This window comes from Glycine soja, chromosome 20 (genome assembly GCF_004193775.1).
Source record: "Glycine soja cultivar W05 chromosome 20, ASM419377v2, whole genome shotgun sequence".
In the NCBI taxonomy this organism is placed as follows: Eukaryota; Viridiplantae; Streptophyta; class Magnoliopsida; order Fabales; family Fabaceae; genus Glycine; species Glycine soja.
Window position 1 is genome coordinate 27,932,334 of NC_041021.1, and position 6,855 is coordinate 27,939,188.

Below are 6,855 nucleotides of genomic sequence, written 5' to 3' on the forward strand. Positions count from 1 at the left end.
GTAGAGAGTTAAAGAACCAAGACAGTCATGAAAATCATCCAAGCATCCCAAACATGGTAAGATAGTCAATCAGCTCAAGAATGAATAGTGATAAAGCCTCATAAGATATGCACTTTATCTCTCAAGTGTCTAGGCTACTGTTTACTCTCAGAGCACCCATGAAAACAAACACCACATAGACTTGGCAAGACTCTAAAATTGACAACCACACCACAAACACATGCATATGAGGATCAAAAGGTCTTTTAAGATAGTAATGGGGCCAAGTATGGGATAAGTAGCTAAAACCCAAAGGAATAAAGGAGCAATGGGGAATAAGTGAGAACTAAGAAAAAGTAGTAAACCCCAAAACCAAAATTAAAAATTAAGCATAAAAAGTAAACCCAAAACAAAGTCAACCAAGTCCTCAAACCAATCCAAGTCTTCAAACCAAGACCTCATGTATTCAACTTCATTCTTTTTTTGTTTTTTTGCAGTTTTTTTTAACATGAACAATAGCAATTGAAAGCAATTGAAAAATAAAGCAACAATTAGGCAATATATGTATATACATCAAGCATGGCCAAAGTACATCATCAAGCATGGCCAACAAAAACATATCATCCAATGAAACATACCCCCCCACACTTATTCCCAAAACAATTCCAAAGCTCCAAAATTTCTTAAGGGTATGGTGAGATCATGGTTTTTCACTTAAGGGTTGTAATGAGCTTCAAAACAAAGAAAGGGGAACATAGGCTCAAAGAGGCTATCAAAGGAATTAATTCAAGGTAGGCTCATTTGGCTAGAGGCTTATAAGAACAAAATGCCTAAATCATCTCCCAACATGCATGTGAAGCAAGAAGTATCAACAAGAGTCAAGCCAAGGCTATTGTGCAAGCAATCAATGGGGCAAAACACACCGAATAAAATAGATGATGATGGCTCAAATTCTCACCAAGGGTGAATCTATCACATCCAATTCGAACTTTCAAAACTAACTTGACATGCAGAGAAAAACAAGGATTTTAATTCACAAAATGCCAAGAAACTCATATTTCAAAAACAATTACCCATTACCTGTACATAACCTATAATTCAAAGAGAAACATGCAATGTTGTACATAAAACATAAAACCAAAATAACAAAATTAACCTAGAAAACCTAAAAAAAAAATTAAACTAGAAAACCCAACAAAATTAATCTAGAATACCCAACAAAATCAACAAAATTAAAGAACAATCTCCCCCCCCCCCACACACACACTTAACAACACATTATCCTCAATGTAGCACAATCATAAGATCAAGAGCAATCAACACAATCAATAAATTTGGACAAGTGCAATAAAAGTAAAGAAGAAGACAGAAAAAGAAAACTCCCTAAGTCATGGTGGAAGAGAAGTAGGGTGAAGTAAGGAGATCTCCTCCACCACTACATCCACTAAGGAGGGATTTGTGAGGAATGGTTTCAGCCGGTACCCATTGACCTTGAAGCTCTTATCTGTGGATTCACTTTTGATCTCGATTGTACCATAAGGAAAAACATTAGTCACCACAAAAGGACCAATCCACTTTGACCTCAACTTACCACTCATGAGTTTGAGCCTAGAGTTATACAATAAAACTTTCTGTCCAACCATGAAGTCCTTCTTAGCGATCAAACTATCATCGAACTTCTTGTTCTTCTCCTTGTAGAATTTGGAATTCTCATAGGCTTCTAAACGGATCTCATCTAGCTCACTTAGTTGCAACTTCCTTTCCTCTCCAGCCTGATCAATAGAGAAGTTGCAGGTCTTTATAGCCCAGTAGGCTTTGTGCTCTATCTCTACAGGAAGATGACATGCCTTGCCAAAGACAACCCGATAAGGTGACATTCCTATGGGTGCTTTGTAGGCAGTCCTATGCGCCCAAAGAGCATCATCCAGCCTGGTGCTCCAATCCTTTCTGTTCGGCTGCACAATCTTCTCTAAGATCCTTTTTATCTCCCTGTTTGGAATCTCAGCCTGCCCATTAGTTTGGGGGTGGTAAGGTGTGGAAATTTTGTGCACGACCCCATACTTTTTGAGCAAGGCATACATGTATCTGTTACAAAAATGGGTGCCTTGATCACTAACGATGGCTCTAGGGACTCCAAACCTGCAAAATAGATTAAAGGTGCAAGGTGCCTTGCGAGCTGTCCTCTGTATGCCAAGATGGCCACCTGGTGCGGAAGAATGACAGAATTTCAGGACCGAGTCGATCTCATGGTATGGAATACATCTCCGAATAACCTGGTCACTACAAAACTTCCACAAATAGGGGTCATCCCAAATATAATGCTTAGCATTGCTCTTAATTTTATCATTTTGAGCTTTAGATGCTAAGGGAGGAAAAACAGAAGTAACCAAATAATTCACAATATTAGCAAACCAAGGAGTGGGGAAGGAATCAGAAATACTATACAGAATGTACAAATGGTCTTCCAGAAAATCATCCTAAATGGGTGAGTCCTCAGACACACGCTCAATCCTACTCAGATGATCAGCCACGAGGTTCTGTGCACCGCTTCGATCATGGATCTCCAAATCAAACTCTTGGAGCCAAAGCATACACCTAATCAATCTAGGCTTTGATTCAGCCTTCTTCAACAGGTACTTCAGAGCTGCATGGTCAATATAAACAATAACACGATTGCCAAGTAAATATGAACAAAATTTATCAAGAGCAAAAACTATTGCTAATAGCTCCTTCTCTGTGGTAGTGTAATTTGCTTGAGTAGCATCCAAAGTTCTGGAAGCATAGTAGATCACCTGAGGCAGCTTATCAATCTTTTGAGCAAGGAAAGCCCCCAATGCGTAATGGGATGCATCGCACATTATCTCAAATGGGGTTTTCCAATCAGGTGCCTGAATGATAGGGGTGGTAGTCACCGCACGCTTGAGGCAATCAAAAGCCTCTTTGCACCGATCATAAAAATCAAACTCCACCTCCTTTTGTAGCAGATTGGATAGTGGAAGGGCCACTTTGCTAAAATCCTTGATAAAGCGTCTATAAAACCCTGCATGACCAAGAAAAGAACGAACCTCTTGCACGCAAGAGGGGTAAGGCAATTGTGAAATAACATCTATTTTTGCAGGGTCTACCTCTATGCCCCTACTGGAAATGATATGCCCTAAAACTATACCTTGTTCTACCATTAAGTGACATTTTTCAAAATTCAGCACAAGGTTAGTTTCAATGCATCTACTAAGAACTCTATCCAGACTATCCAAACATGCATCAAAAGAGGATCCATAAACAATAAAATCATCCATAAACACCTCTATGCAACTCTCTAAAAAATCACTGAAAATGCTAAGCATACACCGCTGGAAGGTACCAGGGGCGTTGCATAGGCCAAAGGGCATCCTCCTATAGGCAAAAGTGCCAAAGGGACGGGTGAATGTGGTCTTTTCTTGATCCTCAGGAGCAATATGAATTTGTAAATAACCAGAGAAACCATCAAGAAAACAGTAATGAGACTTACTTGCCAAACGCTCAAGCATTTGATCAATGAATGGCAAGGGAAAATGATCTTTTCTGGTCACCGAGTTCAGCCTCCTATAACCAATGCAGACTCGCCAGCTGTTCTGCACTCTTGTGGGGATAAGCTCATCCCTTTCATTCTTAATCACTATGAGGCATGTCTTCTTAGGAACCACTTGGACTGGACTCACCCACTGGCTGTCAAAAATGAGGTAGATGATTCTAGCTTGTAAGAGCTTGGTCACTTCCTTTTTCACCACATCTAGAATGACGGGGTTGAGTCGCCGCTCTGGCTGCCTCACTGGCTTAGCTCCATCCTCTAAAAGTATCCTATGGATGCAGGTAAATGGGCTAATACCAGGAATGTCTGCTAAAGTCCATCCAATGGCTTTCTTGTGCTTCTTAAGAACTAGCAACAATTTCTCCTCTTGCTCAGCAGCAAGGGAGGCATATATGATCACTGGAAATTTTTCCTTGTCCTCCAAGTAAGCATAATTGAGGGTTGTTGGTAAGGGCTTCAACTCTGGTGTGGGTGGTGGCTGAACAGTGGGAGGAACCAGGGTAGGAGAAGAAGAAGGTTCCTCAGCCTGTACCTCATAAAGCAAGTCAGAAGTATATGTACTTCCTGCAACATAGTTAGTGCATTCCGACTCTAAAAAATCAACATCAAGAGGTACAACACCCAGGAAAGCAGAACTAGACTCAAATTTAGATTCATTCTCAGCATAAAAATCAGATACATGATCAAATTCAAACTCAGATTCAGATTCAATGCATAAGGAATGACAAGTATGCAGATCAGATAAAAATGGATGTTTCCTACCATGAAGAACAAAATCAAAATCAAACATATAATCATCAACAATATGATCAATTATCTCAACACGAAAAAACAGAATGATCCTCAGATGGATGTTTCATGGCATCAAGAATGTTAAAATGAACAACAATATCACCAAATTCCATAGACAATGTGCTAGCATAAACATCTATCTTGGTTCGGGCTGTTTTCATAAATGGCCTTCCTAAAATAATTGGAACTGAACCATGGGAAAATCCCTCTTCCATATTAAGAACATAAAAATCAACAGGAAAAATAAGTTCACCAACCCGAACCAGCACATCCTCTATAAAACCTCCGGGGTAAGCAACACTTCTATTTGCCAAATGAATCACCACATCTATAGATTGCAAAGGTCCAAGAGATAAAGAATTGAAAATGGACAGAGGCATGACACTAACTGATGCTCCTAGATCTAGCATGGCATTCTCAAATTTACTATTCCCAATAATGCAAGGTATACAGAAAGTACCTGGGTCCTTACATTTCTCAGGAATGTGAGGAACAAATTTACCTATCAATGCTGACACATTTCTGCCCATGCTAATCCTTTCATTGCCTTTGAGCTTCCTTTTGTGGGTGCACAACTCCTTTAGAAACTTGGCATATCTTGGAATCTGCTTGATGGCATCTAGCAGAGGTATGTTCACCTCTACTTTCCTAAAGGTCTCCAAGATCTCCTTTTCTGCTTCTTCCATTTTTTTGTTTGGAATTGCTCTAGGTGGGAATAGAAGAGGGATATGAGGCTACTGCAAGTCAGAATTACTAGAAGAGGGTCCACCTGCATGAAAATTTTTGTTAGGAAACTTTTTCTTTTGTGCAACTATCTCATCCTCTTTTTCGGGTGTAGAATGAAGCTTGACAGGTTCAGGTGCAGGTGCTGTTACTGGTAGAGACACTTCAAATTGTTTGCCAGACCTCAAGGTGATGGCACTCACATTTTTCGGATTCTGTATAGTTTGTGAAGACAATTTGTCAGAATTTTGGGACTGAGCTTGGTTCAACTGAGTAGCTACCTGTCCCATCTGATTTGTTAGACTCTGAATGGAGGCTCTTGTCTCTTGCTGAAATTGCATATTCTAGATAGTCATTTGCCTCACTAACTCTTCTAAGGAAGGTTGAGGAGGAGCCTTAGTTGCTTGTTGTCTTTGTTGTGACTACTGCTACTGCTGTTGTATTGGAGGAGGAACATATGGCTTGCTTGGACCAGCAGCATTCTGGAAAGGAGGGACAGGCTGATGTTGTTGTGGAGGACTTGCCCATCTCAGATTTTGATGATTCCTCCAACTTGGATTGTATCTGTTGCTTGAAAGGTAATAATTATTCTGCTGCTGAGGGGGTCTATTATAAATGTTTGTAGCATAAGCTTTAGGATGCCCATTGACTCCAGATTGCTGCAAAGAAGGACAGAGAACTGTATGGTGATCTGTAGAAGAACATAGACCATAGACTCTTGCAACAGGTGCAGATTTCTAATTCATGGCAAGCTGAGTTACTAGGTTGACCAAGGCATCAAGTTTTCCCTTAAGCTTTTTACTTTCAGCAGATGAAGATGAATCCATGGCCACCTCATGGACTCCTCTAAGGATAATAGCATCATTTCTTGCATTGAATTGTTCGGAGTTGGAAGCCATCTTCTCAATCAAATTCCTGGCCTCAACAGGAGTCATATCACCAAGAGCTCCACCACTGGCAGCATCAATCATACTCCTCTCCATGTTGCTAAGTCCCTCATAGAAATATTGAAGAAGGAGTTGCTCAGAAATCTGGTGGTGAGGGCAACTTGCACACAATTTCTTGAATCTTTCCCAGTACTCATACAAGCTCTCTCCACTAAGTTGTCTGATGCTTGAAATGTCTTTTCTGATGGCAGTGGTCCTAGATGCAGGGAAGAATTTCTCCAAGAACACCCTCTTAAGGTCATCCCAGCTGAAAATGGACCTGGGAGCAAGGTAGTATAGCCAATCTTTTGTCACTCCCTCCAGAGAATGAGGAAAAGCCTTTAGAAAGATATGATCTTCTTGGACATTAGGGGGCTTCATGGTGGAACAAACAATATGGAACTCCTTAAGATTCTTATGAGGATCTTCACCTGCAAGACCATGAAACTTGGGCAGCAAATGTATTAGTCCAATCTTGAGAACATATGGAACACCCTCATCAGGATATTGAATGCACAAGCTTTCATAAGTGAAATCAGGTGCAGCCATCTCCCTAAGAGTCCTCTCACGAGGTGGAGGTTGAGCCATGTTCTCAGTATGAAAATTAGTAGTTGAATGCTCAAAATCAGAATATTCAAAATCACCAGCAACGGAATACTCAAAATGCTCACAATGCTCAAAAAGCACAGAATGATCAGGATGCACACTATGCCTAACTAATCTATGAAAGGTTCTAACTATTTTAGGATCAAAGGGTTGTAAATCACCTGGATTGCCCCTAGTCATGCACTATATGCAACAAATAATGTGTTTTCAAACAAGCACCAGGGGAGGGTTAAAACTACAATTATAGTCAAACGATATCCA

At 40.3% G+C, this 6,855-nt stretch overlaps 1 non-coding gene across 1 annotated transcript; it reads left to right on the forward strand.

The window, feature by feature from the left end:
• The first annotated feature begins 6,091 nt into the window (after window positions 1-6,091).
• Window positions 6,092-6,198, forward strand: LOC114404036. Its single transcript, XR_003664796.1, has one exon. It is a non-coding gene; the product is annotated as a small nucleolar RNA R71 (small nucleolar RNA).
• The last annotated feature ends 657 nt before the right edge of the window (window positions 6,199-6,855 follow it).